At 34.5% G+C, this 20717-nt stretch overlaps 1 protein-coding gene across 4 annotated transcripts in view; it reads right to left on the bottom strand.

Annotated features, from left to right (window-relative positions):
• The window catches only part of LOC128992320 (uncharacterized), a 68148-nt gene that overhangs the window by 42463 nt on the left and 4968 nt on the right, over positions 1-20717 (bottom strand). Inside the window, exon 1 of one of the 4 annotated variants that reach the window (XM_054415825.1) lies at positions 6294-6502. The exons of the other annotated variants lie outside the window; for them this stretch is intronic. The gene's annotated coding sequence lies outside the window, so the exon portion shown is untranslated. Of the gene's footprint in view, positions 1-6293; positions 6503-20717 lie in introns of those variants that run through there. 4 annotated transcript variants of the gene reach the window in all.

Below are 20717 nucleotides of genomic sequence, written 5' to 3'. Positions count from 1 at the left end.
TTGAAAGTGATTATTTCCAGTGCAGTTACATCACCATATCATGTAATTTACAATGTATATAACAATTCCATTGTAGTATTTTCTGTTGTTTTGTTAACTTTGGTAATTTATCTAAATTTAAAATAATATGTCACCAGTTAGACGAAGACTGTGAGTGGCTGGAGGAAACGCGAACGTGGCCGCTTGCACCAATATCCTAATGTATCTTTTGAAGATTACAGAGTGGCAACCACCGTGTGGGATACATCTAACCTTGGACAAATGAACGTTAAATGTTTACATTGTGGTTGCTTAAATTTTAAGCAAAAAAAAGAGTCTGGCCGATACAATTCAATTGTTACTCTTTGTTGCCATAAATGAGAGAATCATTTGCCTCATCTGCGGAATTCACCATACTTTCAGGAACTTATTGGAAACTCCCAATCTGAAATCAGGGCTGTGAGGCTTGGATCTAGAAATTATTAGAATAAAATTCGTCAATTCAATTCGGCCTTTGCCATGGTCAGCTCTGAAGCTCATTTAGATGAGAGGATCATAGGGGATCTACAATTTCAAGATCCATGACACTTGAAAGGAATGATTTAATGAAAAAAATATGTGGGAAATAGGGTCACATTGCCAACCCATTTGCCCAATCTTTTAAAACTGTGGCAGAAATGTGTAGGGACGAGAGCTCCGAGAAGTTAAGGGATATTCTTTACATAACAAGAGACAAAATAATTAGCTTTCCTCGCTACAATGATGCGACCTGTATAAATGTCGCAGCTGTTTTTAAAGCTGAAAACAAAGGACCACCAGACCAAATAAATATTAGTTAATTTTTTTTTTTTCAAAAACTAATAATGTTAAACGCGAATCCGTTCTAGATACACTTGCTTGCCCTCTAATGTTCCCAACTGGAGACTTTGGTTGGGGCCCCTAATTTAAACACGCCTAAAACAGAACCTATCGTAGAAATAATTTAACAGTGCTATATTACGTGTCGTACTGGTTTGCGTCAAGAGAGGGATTTGGCTTGCAACATTAGGTCGGAAAAGCTCACTTTACAGGGTGTGGTTGACATCTACGTTCTCATAGTGGGGATCCACCTACAATACATGAGAGCGGATCTATATTTATTTAAATATTGTAGGTTAGTTTTATAATTTGTTACAACATAATATTTTCGTATTTCTATAATCAGTCATAGACTTAAGAATTACTCTTTGATTGAGGTCTTGCTGTTTATGTTTTTGTTGTTTATTTTTTTATTACAAGTTGCAGTTTTGCTCGATTTCGAGCAACAGGTTATCTAGTTTTCCTTGTTGTAAGTAAAGGAGGCCTCTTGTAGATAAAGAAGTGCCATAAGGTATTGTCCTTATTGTATTTAATAATTACAAAAAATGTTATCATTATCAACGTTTTTAAATTGATTTAATGAAAGATTAATGTTACTTTATCCTTCCATTATGTTATGTTCTTTATCCGTGAAATAAATAGTTCACGGAGACTGTAGATATGATTCAAAATTCCCATATAAACTGCATGGAAAAATTCAACCAATCACAGCGCTGCATCAGGTTCTACAGTAATAGATATAGGATGTTTGGGACTCCATCCAAACGGTAGTTTTGCCTATTGCCACAACAAGCGCTGAGCAAGATCTGTTGACTGTCAACAGAATATTATCTGACAAATAAGTGAATACAGTATTTAATGATTTGAAGAGATTAAAAAATGTTCATCGTGCCGCCGGTATTTGAGGTGTTAATTAATTAATATACATACATACTATTGTTTCTCTAGAAGTGTTGTTTAGTGATGCTAATGAGTTATGAATTCTGTTAAATATATTTCTGCAAAGTATGTGAGTGGTAGGCTAAGGACAATTAATTATGAACAAAGAGACAATAAGTACAGTACGGTACGATTAAAACATTTTATTGTGAAAAGTAACCTTAATTTAATGTTTAAATAACTTAATATTTTTAACTTTTTAGCCTTTCCCCTGTATCAGTACCGTAACCTCCAAAAAAAGTTAGGCGTCCTCCCACAACTTTAACCCACCAGCTGCCACTAATCTACACCAAATCCAACGGTATATTTTCCATTACGATCCGAACACTATAACATCATAAAATCCCGCCGTACACTGTGCTTGCTGTCTTTGGACTCGTCTTTGTAGGTCGGCATTTTGACTGTTCTATGACAATCAACATAAAATTTTATCACTATTTTAGGGAGCTAAAATTTGTCCTTAAAAGACCTGTTAAGTTACAGCAGGATCCAGGATGAGACTAATGACATGGTCTTAAATGTAGGCCTGGTAAAAATCTGGACCTTTATTTTTACTGTTTCAAACAAATCTAAACAATCCTCAGCTTTGGTGTTTAGGCAACCAACACTAGCAGTTCCTCTTCAGAAACACTGTCATTATGCCTATTTAACACGTTGGGTGCTGATGACGGGAATTCCCGCAATTGCTTAACATTGAAATAAATGCAACTTTTATGTTCAAACATGTCGACAGCACAAATAGTGTTAACAACAAGTTAGGCCTACAGATTTAATTCTAAAACCTGCATATCATCAATCTTTACCTGGACCAAGTTTTTTTTTCAATTAGGCTAACTTAATTTATTGAAACTTAACAGCTGACCACTTCGATAAATAAATATTGTTCAGTATTAACAAACAATAACAAAAATATTATATTGAAATGAAACTGCTCTAAACTAACGTGACTAACTAAACTTTCTGTAACATTTCAAAATTCCGTTTGACAGCCTTTTCTTCATATGCCTTATCTGTTATCAAATGGAATTTTGAAACGGTAACTTACCCTACTGCAAGTTTGGTTAGATGTTAGGATAGTTTAGAATAGTTTCATTTCTTAATCCAATATATATGCTATTATTATTGCCTTTAAACAAGATTAGTTTCAATAATATTCTCTAATACGAGCTGTAACTCTATAACTCAGTTATTGAACCAAGTATAACTTAGACATAACTTTTTTGCTCTGTCTGTAATTTAAATGCGTTTGAAGATACAGTATTAAAACAGATAGAATATGGATCGTAAAGGAAAACAAAAATATCGATATAGGCTAGGGCATATCGAAAAGTAATCATCGATAATAATGAATGTTCACCGTAACAGGAAAGTACCATTGTATAAATGGTGTTTACCATAACTTTTTTTAAGTTGCCCATAATAGACAGAAAATAGACTTTTTGAAACTTAAACAGGTGTTGAACTTAATTGAATTTGACTGTTAAGTTAAGTTATCTATATATTCATACGCAAGCAGTTTTCTTTTCACAGTCATAACTCGATAACCGCTTGGTGGATTTTAACGTTTGAGGTGTCAAATTAAAGGTATTTCCACGTAGATGTGCAAATACGTCTCAGAATATTAAGAAAGGGCATCACTTAAGTACACTAAAGGGCTAAAGTTTGGAAGGTGGCGCTCTCTGTTGACATTTGATCAAACTCATTTCCCTTTGTTTACAAATAACGTATGGACGTAGTTTGAAATAGTTTTTAAGGTTAACCACAGACTGCAGGACTTAAAACTTCCAAAGCAAAGCTGGAATTTATATTTTGTTTCAATCTGTTAACTAAGTCTGGTTCATAATGAAGAGTTTAAGAATAAATATAATTTAATTATTTTGTCTATGGTTAAATTGATTTACTTTACATTGTATTTTACTGATTATCATGTAGTTACAGTTCGATGTGATGAAGTGAATGTTATGCAGTTATCAGTTAGATTACCATATTATCATGTAATTTACAATGTGAATCAAAATTCCAATTCCTTTACAGTGTTTTCTGTTGTTTGGTTAACTTCCTTATTTAATTTCAATTTAAAATCAAATGCCGCCAGTACGACGAAGAACTTGAGTGGCTGGAGGGAACCCGAACATGACCGCTTGCATCAACCTCTCAATTGAACATTTTGATGGGTACATAGTGGTAGTACCACCGTTTTGATAGTCCAATCTCGGACAAATGAACGTTACATTTTTTCATTGAAGTGGCTTACATATTTTTAAGCAAGAAAAGACTGGCCGAGACAGTTAAGTTTTTACTCTTCGTTGCCATCAATGAAAGGTTCGTTTACCTCATTTGTGCAATTCACCATACCTTCAGGTTCTTATTGGAAACTCCCGATCTGAAAATAGGACTGTGAGACTTATATCCAGAAAATATTTGGATAAAGTTCGTTTATTCAATTCTGCCTTTACCATTGTCAGCTCCGAAGCTCATTAAGATGAGAAAGTTCCACAGGGGATCTACAATTTTAAGGTCCGTGACACGTTTTACCACCGAGTGGGTCCTCTAATTCCTCAAGAAGATGATGATCCTGAATACGCATAGAGATATATAAGTAAGTACGACAATGTCACTAGAAACCAAAAGAGAATTAAGCACAATTCAAACAAAAAATTTGATGAAAAAATATGCGGGAAATAGGGTTACAACGCAAACCCATTTGCAAATCTTTGAAGACTGTGGCAGACATTATAGTAGTATGTTTTCTGTGACATTACAGTATGTAGGGACGAGAGCTCCGAGGAGTCAAAGTGAGGTTGTTACGAACATGATAAGAGACAGAAGAAGTGTCTTCCCTCGCTACAATGGTGCTACATGTGTAGATGTCGCAGCAATTTTTAAAGCTGAAAACAAAGCACCACCTGGCCAAATAAATCATATAGTTTTTTCCAACACTAATAATGTTAAACGCGTATCCATTCTATATCTATCGCTAGATCCACTTGCTTTACCCTCTTATGTTCCCAACCGGAGACTTGGGTTGGGCCCCTAATTTAAACACGCCTAAAACAGAACACATCAAAGAAATAATTTAACAATGCTAGAATAAGAGGAGCTATGGTTGGCGTGAAGAGAGGAATTGAGCTACATTAGATCAAAATTTACAGTGTGTGGTTGACATCTATGTGCTCATAGAGTGCACCCGCCTACTGTACATAAGAGATAACCAAAGTAGTATGAGAGTGAATGTAAATTTAAATATTGTTTTATATTTCTATAATCAGTCATATAAATTATTTTAGAGTGAATCTTTGATTAAGGTTTTGCTGTTTATGTTTTTTGTTTATTTTTTACATACAAGTTTCAGTTTTGCTCGATTTCGAGCAACGTGTTATCTAGTGGTTCTTATAATTCTAAACAAAATAAGTTAAATTAGTGTAACCCCCATTCCCCATTCCTGTAAAATTACGGTTCAAAAGTGAATGCAACTTTTGTGATTTACCTATACTAGTTAACTTAGTTACTCTCATCGCTTACCTAACTTATAAAGGTTGTTGGCAAGCTGATGGGAGAAAGTATGTATCAGATTGCTGATACCGTTTATTTTTCGTGGGTTTTCAACTAGAACTTAAGTTACTTAGGCTACATAAGTTAGGCCTAAGTAAACTGTTTGTTGGTTTGAAAGTTTTTGAACAATATGACCAATTATAACTTAGTACCTAGGCGGTTAAGTTTTCTTGAGAGTTTCCATTGATTAGAGAAGACTGGGACGGTGGCGTCGTCCTGTAAACCAGCTACTACAGTATATGAGGTCAAGAATAGTGAATATTTATAGGCATGCACTGTGGATAGCTTACTCCCTGGTGAGGATTAACGTCCGCACTAGTGAGTACTACTACTATGCGCAGTGCTATCCTGATAATTAGACCAATTCGTTAATACCATAGCAAGAATGTGGTTTAGATTCCACTATAAACTGTAGTAGTGATGTGCGATACGTATCGTATCGTATCGTAATGTCGCGATACGTGAGGGACGATACGATATTTCGATACGACATTTAAAAAACTATACGTATCGTATCGCCTAAAACGATATTTATATTTATATCGGCACATAGAGCGATACGATTCATGTCATAATGATATTCATAAGCTTTTTTTGCGCAAGCCGAGCGAACTGCAAAATCTGTACTCTGTGGATGTGTAGATTGAAATCATTGAGATATAGATTATAACTGGAGTCACTACTCTCTGGTTAAACATTAGAGAAAAACGTGCCACTGTTTTTGCTGGTTTGTTTTCGGCGTTTCGTGTTGTTAGGTTGGCCGTGTGATCGGTTGGTGGGATGCTGTCAAATTCCCTAGAACCTAACCATACTATTCATTTAAGGTTAGGCCTATCCGTTATTTCAAGGACTTATATAAAAAACTTACTTAAGACATTGCACGTTAAAACCTGTGCATTTAAAGTTATTTTGAAACATTATCAATTGTTTTTGATAATAAATAAATAGGCTACTAACTTATTTACCTCTTTTCAAACTATGTGGTGAAAATAGGCTAGTCAAGTTTCCTGGTTTGGAGATATTGGTTTAGTCTTGGGTTTACTGTGGCAGGTTTACCTATGGCGTTAGATAAAGAACGACCATCGGTTTATGATCTTGCTCGTAAGTTATGATAAATAATTAAGCTTATATTGCAATCATAATGTTACATATTTTTGTTTGCTATCAACAAGACAATAGGATGACGCCATCTTGATTTTTCCTATAATTTGACAAATCCCACCAACCGATCACCTGGCCAACCTAACAATACGAAGCTCTGAAACAAAAACATCAAAAACAGTGGTACGTTTTTAAAACACAGAGTGGTTACTCCAAGTGATTGAAATAGGAGTTTGTGACGTCTATATTTTTTGTTTTTACTTGATAATGTACCAGTCCCATCCCCCTGTAATTCCTACGAGCTGGGAAACCAGGGTTGTCGGGTTGTGAGAATATGACTTTAATAGAGAGTTTAACGACTTACTTAATTTGTAAATATGATAAACCAACCTAACGTAAAGGGTAAAGCCCAAGATTGTATGGAGGAGAGAGTGGCTGGGTGGAGCTAAAGTAATTTCTTAGTGTACCGGTACAGTAGATATCACAAGTATTTCATATATGCCTATTAAGCTCCTTACTGTACTGTAATTTCTCAAATCATAACAAGAGATAACCAGAGATTGAGTTTAATGTAGGCTAGATTTTTCATCCTTAAATCATTTTAGTGTCTAGATATCAAGTTAGCTTTATGTTAGTTTGACATTCCTTATTAATTATATAAATTGGTCGTTTCGTTTCTAGGTTAGGTAGGGGAGGGGGGGAATATTTTTCGTCGATATTTTTGACGATACGATTCGCGTATCGCGATACAGATGCTCGATGCATTACGGCGATACGATATTTTTTTCCGATACGTATCGTATCGCTGTATCGCGATACGCGTCCGTATCACCAAACTGTAGGTCCCTTAGTTCACATTTACCTCTGTATATTGATATTAACAGCTGTGCCTAAGGAATATGTCGGCCTTAATCACTAACAAGACTACAAGATCGTGCCACTCATCCTACACTCATCTCCATTCATACTTGGCATAAAATAAGTTAATAAGTTAGCCTACTTTGTATGGTCACAACTTCAAAGAAAAAGTATTAAATAATAGAAATAGGCCTAAGTTAGGCTTCTGAAGCACCGTCGTGAAGTTAGCGGCTCTTTTCATCGGCGCTTTTTCGGTTTGTAATAGATGTGGGTTGGTACTCCTGCGGACGCCAAAAACGTGTTTTGCAGGGATGTCGGAAACACAATTCAATGACAATACGGTGCGAAATGATGTTTTTATATTTATATAATGTCAATTATACATTGATAAAACGTGTACACAAGTTAAAACTAATTAATTGACGTATTTTAAAAGGCATATTTGAGACCGTAGTGTACATTATACGTAGCAGCTATGGCTTAACATAACGCGATCAATTAAAACTCCGAACATAAAAAGTGCATAATCATTTTTCCCAAGCCCATCACATCAACTTTGAGCTATTCTAATGGTAATATACAATGTGTAGAATACTCAGTATAAATATGATTGAGGCAGTCCAGTGAATTACGAAGCTATAGGCAAAATGTATATGGTTGATAGTAACTCGTATCAGGAAAAAGTGCACAATCTTTTTCCTAAGCCCATCACATCAACTTTGAGGTATTCTAATGGTAATGTACAATGTGTAGAATACTCAGTATAAATATGATTGAGGCAGTCCAGTGAATTACGAAGCTATAAGGAAAAATCTATATGGTTGATAGGAATTTGCGTCAGGAAAAGTGCACAATCTTTTTCCTAAGCCCATCACATCAACTTTGAGGTATTATAATGGTAATATACAATGTGTAGAATAATCAGTATAAGTATGATTGCGGCAGTCCAGTGAATTACGAAGCTATAAGGCAAAATCTATATGGTTGATAGGAATTTGCGTCAGGAAAAGTGCACAATCTTTTTCCTAAGCCCATCACATCAACTTTGAGGTATTCTAATGGTAATATACAATGTATAGAATAATCAGTATGAGTATGATTGCGGCAGTCCAGTGAATTACGAAGTTATATGGCAAAATGTATATGGTTGATAGGAACTCGCATCAGGAAAAGTGCACAATCTTTTTCCTAAGCCCATCACATCAACTTTGAGGTATTCTAATGGTAATATACAATGTATAGAATAATCAGTATGAGTATGATTGCGGCAGTCCAGTGAATTACGAAGTTATATGGCAAAATGTATATGGTTGATAGGAACTCGCATCAGGAAAAGTGCACAATCTTTTTCCTAAGCCCATCACATCAACTTTGAGGTATTCTAATGCTAATATACAATGTATAGAATAATCAGTATAAGTATGATTGCGGCAGTCCAGTGAATTACGAAGCTATAAGGCAAAATCTATATGGTTGATAGGAATTTGCGTCAGGAAAAGTGCACAATCTTTTTCCTAAGCCAATCACATCAACTTTGAGGTATTCTAATGGTAATATACAATGTATAGAATAATCAGTATGAGTATGATTGCGGCAGTCCAGTGAATTACGAAGCTATAAGGCAAAATTTATATAGTTGATAGGAACTCGCATCAGGAAAAGTGCACAATCTTTTTCCTGAGCCCATCACATCAACTTTGAGGTATTATAATGGTAATATACAATGTGTAGAATAATCAGTATTAGTATGATTGCGGCAGTCCAGTATATTACGAAGTTATATGGCAAAATGTATATGGTTGATAGGAACTCGCATCAGGAAAAGTGCACAATCTTTTTCCTCAGCCAATCACATCAACTTTGAGGTATTTTAATGGTAATATACAATGTGTAGAATACTCAGTATAAATATGATTGAGGCAGTCCAGTGATTTACGAAGCTATAAGGCAAAGTGTATATGGTTGATAGGAACTCGCATCAGGAAAAGTGCACAATCTTTTTCCTAAGCCCATCACATCAACTTTGAGGTATTATAATGGTAATATACAATGTGTAGAATAATCAGCATGAGTATGATTGCGGCAGTCTAGTAAATTACGAAGTTATATGGCAAAATGTATATAGTTGATAGGAACTCGCATCAGGAAAAGTGCACAATCATTTTCCTGAGCCCATCACATCAACTTTGAGGTATTATAATAGTAATATACAATGTGTAGAATAATCAGTATGAGTATGATTGCGGCAGTCCAGTAAATTACGAAGTTATATGGCAAAATGTATATGGTTGATAGGAACTCGCATCAGGAAAAGTGCACAATCTTTTTCCTGAGCCATTCACATCAACTTTGAGGTATTCTAATGGTAATATACAATGTGTAGAATAATCAGTATGAGTATGATTGCCGCAGTCCAGTGAATTAAGAAACTATAAGGCAAAATCTATATAGTTGATAGGAATTTGCGTCAGGAAAAGAGCACAATCTTTTTCCTAAGCCCATCACATCAACTTTGAGGTATTCTAATGGTAATATACAATGTGTTAAATAATCAGTATAAATATCATTGCGGCAGTCCAGTGAATTACGAAACTATAAGGCAAAATCTATATGGTTGATAGGAATTTGCGTCAGGAAAAGTTTGGTTTGTAATAGATGTGGGTTGGTACGCCTGCGGACGCCACAAACGTGTTTTGCAGGGATGTCGGAAACACAAATCAATGACAATACGGTGCGAAATGATGTTTTTATATTTATATAATGTCAATTATACATTGATAAAACGTGTATACAAGTTAAAACTAATTAATTGACGTATTTTAAAAGGTATATTTGAGACCGTACTGTACATTATACGTAGCTTAGGCTTAACATAACGCGATCAATTAAAAACTCCGAACATAAAAAGTGCATAATCTTTTTTCCCAAGCCCATCACATCAACTTTGAGCTATTCTAATGGTAATATACAATGTGTAGAATAGTCAGTATAAATATGATTGAGGCAGTCCAGTAAATTACGAAGTTATCTGGCAAAATGTATATGGTTGACCTAACTATTCAATAATCATGCTCTAACCACACGATCACAGGCGATAGGATAGATGAATACCCATACATCTATCCTCTCGCCTGTGATCGTGTGGTTCATTGAGGTAAGTAAGTGAGTTTACTTTACTCAAGGAAGCCTTAAATGTCTAATGGTAGTCCATCATAATATTATTATGGTATAACGTCTTATTCGTATGTTGTTTATAACATATTACCATAAACTAACAAACTTAGCGTAGGGAAAAAAGATTTAATTCAACCAAGGTCAGGGGCTTCATAAGGAAGTGTTGAAATTGAAAACGGCACCACGCCCGGCTTGGAATTTCTCCCCGAGACTACATAAAAAGTATGAAATACATGGGCTGACGGTTGTGTCCTGTTTGCGAACAGTCCCATTTGCGAACAGGGTAAAATCTGTCCGTTTTGCGAACAACTTTAAGATGTCATACGTCACCTGTCCGTTTTGCGAACACATATTTGAAACGACCCTTGAAACCCAAGATATTACCTGGAACACGTAGCGATGGCCCTAAGTAGCTTTTGAAGTTGGGTAGTTTTCAACCGCTTTTGTGTTTGATCATTTACTCTATTGGTTTAAACGAAGAATTGTTAGCTAATTTGTCAACAAGATGTATTTAAATTAAACTAAAATATATAACAAATAACATGTTTTACATAATTTGGTTATGTGTAATCAGTTCAAACTCAAATCCCATGCGTATGAATATCATTGAATGTCGTATAATCTTTTGACAAAAAATTCATAAATAATCTTTAGTATAGTACTTAGAAACCTACCTCATATTTAAACAATACCATAGTATAACTTAATTTACAAGCAGCTAAATTAATATAATGATTTGTGAAAATGTTAACACAATACTGATCAAATATATATGGCACATGAATTCACTGTCAGAAAATAGAGTAAACTTACGAAAAATAATTTAATTTGTAATTTATAGTTTAAAAATACGAGCCATTTGTTTTTGCTAAGTTTTCAATTATTGCTTTTTCATTTTCGTAGTCTTGTTTAGTTATTGAAATTTGGAACATTCTGTGATTGTGAATTAAAACTTGTAATTTTGTGTTGTCATAGGGCGTTGGAATTTATTGGCATAACGAGGTCTGTTTTTTAATAAATGTTTTGAACTACTGTATTTGTTGTGATTGTCAAATCTAAAAAGTCGATTTTGTATTTCTATTGTAAATTTGATTTAGTTAGATATTGTGTTTAAGTTAGAATTGAAAATTTTACGTCATTCAAACAATGTTTATGTCGAGGGTCGGTTAAGTTAGAGGAACTTGGTTGAAAATATACATATCATGACCTTGAAACGCTTGTAAAAAGTTATTCATTGAATAGAATGTGAAATCTACAGAAAGTGTCAAAAGTTATAATGTAGATATGTAGTAGCTACCTCTGGATTAGAAAACATCATAACTAATCTATGGGTAGTAATATGAAATTATGATTTAAAAATTTGTGAAAAGGCAAATGGTGTAAACAATATTTCTCTAAAAATGGCAAAAGTATACAATTAATTATCTCATTGAGAAAAAGTTTCAATTTTTAAGGTGTGTACCCTACTCTAAACACATGTTAATTGTTCAAAAATTTTAAAATGATTCAAGTAAATGTAAACTAAATAATTTCACTACTTTTTACACCAAAATCTTTCTATACAATTATTCACACTAGTTAACCGCCCGTGCTCCGCCACGGGAATATTGTCAACAATAAGAGACATAATAATATAAACAAATACTGTTTATCTTTGTATTTTTTTAGGGGCTGCTTATTTTTTACACGATATAGAACTGATAATTGGCCTGTATAAACTATTTATGTTAATCAAATCCATTTATTAGTTTAGCCAAATGTTAGAGGTTATTAACGGTCCAATCCGATGGTAAAAGTAGTCCCGAATCTTAAAATTATATAAAGTACCAAAATGATGTTGATTCATCTAAGTGAGAGTTAGAACTCGCCATTGCAATAAATGTATTATTCAAATATTTGTTGATAAGGAGCTAATTTTACCTTTACATTATGGCAACATAAGGAGAATATATTTGTGTCTCTGTTTGTCTGTTCTGATTCGAAATTCATAGATTTACAGTTGTGACAAATGTAAAGAAAAATAAAAAAGACTCTTTACTTGTTACTTCATTTCATCAAATAAAATCACCTCACACCTATATGTAATACAATTTAGGTATTTCATACAGGTGTGAGTATAACAAAAAGTTGCCCCCTGGTGGGGTTTTAATGAAATTTAATTTATTTAATCAGACTACTGAGGACGTTACAATCACAGAGCTGCGCAGTGGAAATAAAGATGTTAAGTGTGGGCCCTGTAATTAAATATCCCAGAAGTCCGATTTATGAACCGTGAGAGGTCTGATATGTTGTCCTCCTTCACACCTTCTTCAGCTTAATTCTAACACTTCTTAAAACTAATAGATGTGTCTATTTGAACACTCCATGAATTAAAATGTGCTGTTCTGATGAAAGATTATGATATGAATTGATACTCTGTAAAACTGTAAAATTGCAAATAATAATATTGAAATATTGATTGAAAATATTTGTGAAACTGTTTGTCCAGGAAATATTTATCAAAAGTATGACTTCAAGATGTTTATATACACTGGATTCGGTTAAGCCGATTGCTCATGAATTCACCAATTTAATATTAAATATTATGAACTGAGCTTGTAAAAATTGCACTGTCAAAATATATTTACAAAATGTGATCATCAACACTCATTGTGAATACTTTGTATACCTCTTTCAGTTAAGCCATTTACCTCTTTGCTTTACCAGTTTTATACTAATGATACTAACAGCTGAAACACAGGATAATGAAAAGATGGTGATTTGTAAAAATACTGTATAATGAGATGATAATTGCAAATGAGCTGTGATACAATAATTAATAAAATTTATACAATGTGATAACCTTTTGTGTGCACAATTTAACAATATTTTGAAAGAGAGAGTGAGAGAGTTGATTGTAAGATTGAATGTTCAAATTGGCGGTTTGTTCATTTTTTTAAAACTGCAAAGCCTCGGGAAAACCTAGCCTTGATGATTTTATTTATTTGTTTTGGATCACCAGACTCCCCAAAGATGTTCGTAATTATCAAACTGGCCAGTTTACAATTTAATCAAACAGGGACTATTATGTAGGTTTGTGATCTACATCACTCCTTGCTGATCAGTGCAACGGGGCCAATCGACTGCTGAGTCGATTATTTGATAATTTTTATTTAGTATTTAATATTTATGAATTTAATGGGAGTCTATCCTCATGACCCTTTATCAACCCTAGCCTTCGACCGAGCACTCTGTTACCCCCATTTACGTTACACAATCAAACTCTCACTATTTAAAAATGTAATACTGTTCAAAAATTATTCTACACATGAAATACAAACGTTTTAAATAATAATACTGATGATGATAGAATCTGACTTTACATAGAATACAAAAATAATAATATCACAGATAAACATTGCTCTTTAAATTAATATACCATTTCAGTTCAATTTAATAAATAATTTTCATTTGATTAGGTTCACTATTGTAACTTAAATTCTTTGTATGACATGACCAAATTTAATAAAACATTTTATCCTGAATCCTGACCATGTGCTCTAAGTAGACCAAATGAAACATGAAAATCTCAGACCAAACTAAACATGATTCATAACTTGTAAAACGAGTGGTACATGTGAAAAAATGTGGCAGATTGGCAAGACTATTTTAATACTAAAACACAAATAACACAAACATTTACTTACGTACACATGTCGACACATTAACATTCATTCCGACGAAGATTCACGCGTACCGAACATTTAAAAACTGACTCGTGGTAATTTTGACTTTTTGTCTGACCGAGCGGAACATCACGACACGGTTTTTTCTGGTGTAGGACTTATTAATTCTTGTTTTTTCGAGCTGGCGTTTAATGATTCAATTGAAAATACCTTCACGACGACCCGCGATTCGCTAGAAACTGACATTTGCTATCGATATGATGCATGTACGAATTTTCATCACGAACGCGAACAATCAATCCGGCATCTCAACTGTCTCGACTAAATACTAATAAAACACACCCCCAATTGCAATTCGGCGAAATTTTGACAATTGCGATCGTTTGATGCACGTACAATTTCCGCCCGAACGCTAATTTCCGAGCTACGAATTAAGATATTAATAAATTCGTCCTACACCAGCGACAAAACGCGACTTCACATGTTGACTGTGCGAGTACTTGACCACGAGTGACGAGACGACGAGACGCTTTGCAGACGACGCGGTTCCCAACGGTCTTCGTATCCTTCCGCGTTACGTCATGTTTGACTGACTTGTCCATTGCCTGTCGCGGATTTTAAATCTTTGAATTTAAAATCGGCACAGAAATCTCCCCTGCCAAAAGAAATTGGCCCGAGCGACCTTCAGGTCCGCACGAAGGCCTTTTCCATCCCGGGACAATTTCGACCCGGCGCGACGACGCTTGACGTGGCAACAGACGCTTCATTCATACGACACATTTTTTTGTTCATTTTCCCATTGATTTACATTTAATACATTTAATACGAAACAATTTTACACATAAACATTTGAAATTTGAATAACAAAAATATAAACTCTGAAACTTTAACAATAATAAAAATTTTGCTTTGAGGTCGGTACTGAGAAATTAAAAATTGTTGTCAACTAACACCTTGTGTCATAAACCAGACTGCATCAACCCATCAACAATTTGAATGGTGTAAACGCGCACGCTTAACACACTGTAGAATTATCTAGCATTCAGCGTTGAGTAGATGTCAACAATCAGTTCATTGACCCGTAGCGCAGTCGACAGTCAGCTGTTGCCGATGGAGTGGGCGGGGGCGGGGGACATTGTTGTGGTGAACGGCCCGATGTCTGCCTGTCTGTGCGGGTAGGTTCTACTCTCGCCCCACCACAGCTGGAACGTGACCTCTGTTGGCCAGCCTTCATGTCGCTCACAGTGGTTACATAACATGACTCAGGTGATTCATTGTTTCTCAAAATATGTAATTATGAAAATGTTTAAAACAATTGACCTCAGTTTGACTCTATTTACTCAAAATTGAAAACTATTGCACATGTAAATATAAATGTAAATATAAATATAAATAATCTCTGTACGAATATGACACAAATAAATAAACAAGTAAACAAACACAGAAATATCAATATGGATAATTGCCTTAGAGATAACAACTGATACCCTTATCAATGCCAACCTGCCTGGTAGTAATGCCAATCTGCTTCCTTGTTACCAGACCTCTCAAATTAGTGCTATCACTTTTTGTAAAGAAAAAATTTATATCTTAATTCGTAGAAAAAATTTTTTTTTTTTCACAAATGAACTGAGCTTATAAAAATTGCACTGTCAAAATATATTTACAAAATGTGATCATCAACACTCATTGTGAATACTTTGTATACCTCTTTCAGTTAAGCCATTTACCTCTTTGCTTTACCAGTTTTATACTAATGATACTAACAGCTGAAACACAGGATAATGAAAAGATGGTGATTTGTAAAAATACTGTATAATGAGATGATAATTGCAAATGAGCTGTGATACAATAATTAATAAAATTTATACAATGTGATAACCTTTTGTGTGCACAATTTAACAATATTTTGAAAGAGAGAGTGAGAGAGTTGATTGTAAGATTGAATGTTCAAATTGGCGGTTTGTTCATTTTTTTAAAACTGCAAAGCCTCGGGAAAACCTAGCCTTGATGATTTTATTTATTTGTTTTGGATCACCAGACTCCCCAAAGATGTTCGTAATTATCAAACTGGCCAGTTTACAATTTAATCAAACAGGGACTATTATGTAGGTTTGTGATCTACATCACTCCTTGCTGATCAGTGCAACGGGGCCAATCGACTGCTGAGTCGATTATTTGATAATTTTTATTTAGTATTTAATATTTATGAATTTAATGGGAGTCTATCCTCATGACCCTTTATCAACCCTAGCCTTCGACCGAGCACTCTGTTACCCCCATTTACGTTACACAATCAAACTCTCACTATTTAAAAATGTAATACTGTTCAAAAATTATTCTACACATGAAATACAAACGTTTTAAATAATAATACTGATGATGATAGAATCTGACTTTACATAGAATACAAAAATAATAATATCACAGATAAACATTGCTCTTTAAATTAATATACCATTTCAGTTCAATTTAATAAATAATTTTCATTTGATTAGGTTCACTATTGTAACTTAAATTCTTTGTATGACATGACCAAATTTAATAAAACATTTTATCCTGAATCGTGACCATGTGCTCTAAGTAGACCAAATGAAACATGAAAATCTCAGACCAAACTAAACATGATTCATAACTTGTAAAACGAGTGGTACATGTGAAAAAATGTGGCAGATTGGCAAGACTATTTTAATACTAAAACACAAATAACACAAACATTTACTTACGTACACATGTCGACACATTAACATTCATTCCGACGAAGATTCACGCGTACCGAACATTTAAAAACTGACTCGTGGTAATTTTGACTTTTTGTCTGACCGAGCGGAACATCACGACACGGTTTTTTCTGGTGTAGGACTTATTAATTCTTGTTTTTTCGAGCTGGCGTTTAATGATTCAATTGAAAATACCTTCACGACGACCCGCGATTCGCTAGAAACTGACATTTGCTATCGATATGATGCATGTACGAATTTTCATCACGAACGCGAACAATCAATCCGGCATCTCAACTGTCTCGACTAAATACTAATAAAACACACCCCCAATTGCAATTCGGCGAAATTTTGACAATTGCGATCGTTTGATGCACGTACAATTTCCGCCCGAACGCTAATTTCCGAGCTACGAATTAAGATATTAATAAATTCGTCCTACACCAGCGACAAAACGCGACTTCACATGTTGACTGTGCGAGTACTTGACCACGAGTGACGAGACGACGAGACGCTTTGCAGACGACGCGGTTCCCAACGGTCTTCGTATCCTTCCGCGTTACGTCATGTTTGACTGACTTGTCCATTGCCTGTCGCGGATTTTAAATCTTTGAATTTAAAATCGGCACACAAATCTAATTAAACGATCCCAATACAAAAGAATTAGTGTTTTTATGTAGTGACTTCCAGAGCACATTTAACTGCTATTTACTTCTTTAGTTCGATGGTTCTCCACGTGTTTTTTTCGTTCTGGCTGTCTCTTTACGCAGAGTTAGTGACTTTTTACCTTTTCTTTTTATTTTTGTTGTTTTCACACCCTGGGAATTATGACAAAGTTTTATAACGCTGTAATGACCCGAGTCAACATCTATATATTTAATACGCAGTTGTAACACTGTTTGCTCAGTAATTACTGGACCGATCCACAACTACCCTGTGTACTCGAAACAAATGTTTGGGTATAGTTCACTGATAAATTGTAGTTTTACGTATCCAGAGTACTCGCCATCTTGAAAGGGAAATTTTGGTACTGCTAAACGTCTAACTTGAGTAAGATTCATCACCTACCATAAAATGTTTTTACGTTTCCCACTCATTAGCAATTATCTGTACAACTTGCAAGCGGATTTCCCTATGATTGTTTGGTGGCCGTAGAGAATAAATTATTTTGATCGAAACAATAAGTTTTAGTCCCCTACTATGTGTATTATTTTACATTCCATACTCAAACTTAAACTCATCAATTATCACTTTCCTTCAGATCACTTTGCAGGATAACTAACACATTATTCGAAAATAAAAAATTCATTCCAAAACATAGGCTACAAATAATGTTCAAAATCAAATACATTTATAAATAACACATTGTGGTATAAAAAGTTAACAAATAAACTTTTCCTTGTACAAAATCGGGTGTTTTTTACAGGAACACCTAGATTAATAACTACACATTATATATTAACATTAGAATACCTCAAAGTTGATGTGATGGACTTAGGAAAAAGATTGTGCACTTTTTCCTGATGCGAGTTCCTATCAACCATATACATTTTGCCATATAACTTGGTAATTAAGGGGACTGCCTCAATCATATTTATACTGACTATTCTACACATTGTATATTACCATTAGAATAGCTCAAAGTTGATGTGATGGGCTTGGGAAAAAAGATTATGCACTTTTTATGTTCGGAGTTTTAATTGTTCGCGTTATGTTAAGCCTTAGCTACGTATAATGTACAGTACGGTCTCAAATATGCCTTTTAAAATACGTCAATTAATTAGTTTTAACTTGTATACACTTTTTATCAATGTATTATTGACATTATATAAATATAAAAACATCATTTCGCATCGTATTGTCATTGATTTGTGTTTCCGACATCCCTGCAAAACACGTTTGTGGCGTCCGCAGGCGTACCAACCCACATCTATTACAAACAGAAACTTTTCCTGACGCAAATTCCTATAAACCATATAGATTTTGCCTTATAGCTTCGTAATTCACTGGACTGCCGCAATCATATTTACCCTGAGTATTCTAAACATTGTATATTACCATTAGAATACCTCAAAGTTGATGTGATGGGCTCAGGAAAAAGATTGTGCACTTTTCCTGATGCGAGTTCCTATCAACCATATACATTTTGCCATATAACTTCGTAATTCACTAGACTGCCGCAATCATACTCATACTGATTATTCTACACATTGTATATTACCATTATAATACCTCAAAGTTGATGTGATGGGCTTAGGAAAAAGATTGTGCACTTTTCCTGATGCGAGTTCCTATCAACCATATACACTTTGCCTTATAGCTTCGTAAATCACTGGACTGCCTCAATCATATTTACACTGAGTATTCTACACATTGTATATTACCATTAAAATACCTCAAAGTTGATGTGATGGGCTGAGGAAAAAGATTGTGCACTTTTCCTGATGCGAGTTCCTATCAACCATATACATTTTGCCATATAACTTCGTAATTTACTGGACTGCCGCAATCATACTCATACTGATTATTCTACACATTGTATATTACCATTAGAATACCTCAAAGTTGATGTGATGGGCTTAGGAAAAAGATTGTGCACTTTTCCTGATGCGATCTTCTATCAACCATATACATTTTGCCATATAACTTCGTAATTTACTGTACTGCCGCAATCATACTCATACTGATTATTCTACACATTGTATATTACCATTAGAATACCTCAAAGTTGATGTGATGGGCTTAGGAAAAAGATTGTGCACTTTTTCCTGATACGAGTTACTATCAACCATATAAATTTTGCCTATAGCTTCGTAATTCACTGGACTGCCTCAATCATATTTAAGGACTGTTCACACCGGCGTAGCCAGACGTATTAATACTTTTTCGGAATACGTAGCTGACGTAGCTCTTAATGTAATTCATAGAGAGTGTTCACACCGGCGTATTAATACGTGAGCTACGGAAGCTACGGCGCTGCCGCTACGCCGGCTAGCTACGCGTAGCTCGCATAGCCGAATACGCGCATGCGCACTAGCACACCGGGCTGTGACCGCCACCCTCCTTCCACCTTATAATTAATTTATTAAGCGGTAAATGTTGGATTATAATACAAAAATTAAGAATCACTTTAACAAATCATTAAATCACTATAACATAACAACCTTAAGAAAAATTTATATGATCAATACTTCATCATACGAGTACCTAATGTTCACTAACATTTTGCTTGTAAATCTCCTTATCAAAAAAGTCGTCTCTCTTAATATGGTTTATTATGGTTCATATTGTGGGCTGATATTTATGAAACATTAATGAATTATTTTTAGACATAGGCCTACGTCTTACTTACACCATAGAATATTTTATCATGTAATCCATGGATGAGCAAAATTATTGCATGTTTTCTGATAATATTTATTTTATATTATAATATAGCACAAGTCTTATAGTCTACTATATACGGCCTAAAATTAGAGTGAAACATTTTTGTCAACATTAACTCATTAATCAACAGACTTTTCAGGGTACTATAAAAGCTGCAATTGAACCGTGACAATCTTAACTGAAATCCATAAAACGCTAATAAAAATAAACAATAAAATTACCAAATATAAAATAATATAATAAAATAAACAAACAACAGCCGGCTCACCGGCTACGTAGCCGTCAGACGTAGCTGCGGTGTGAACAGTGCACGGGCAACGTATTAATACACCGAATACGTCTGCAGACGTCGGGCTACGCCGGTGTGAACAGGCCTTTATACTGAGTATTCTACACATTGTATATTACCATTAGAATAGCTCAAAGTTGATGTGATGGGCTTGGGAAAAATGATTATGCACTTTTTATGTTCGGAGTTTTAATT

Source organism: Macrosteles quadrilineatus, unplaced genomic scaffold (assembly GCF_028750875.1).
Source record: "Macrosteles quadrilineatus isolate MER2022 unplaced genomic scaffold, UCM_ALF_1.0 Scaffold_4__1_contigs__length_99947679, whole genome shotgun sequence".
Taxonomy (NCBI): domain Eukaryota; kingdom Metazoa; phylum Arthropoda; class Insecta; order Hemiptera; family Cicadellidae; genus Macrosteles; species Macrosteles quadrilineatus.
Note: the sequence above shows the minus strand (reverse complement) of the source record. Positions and strands in the feature narration are given on the sequence as shown.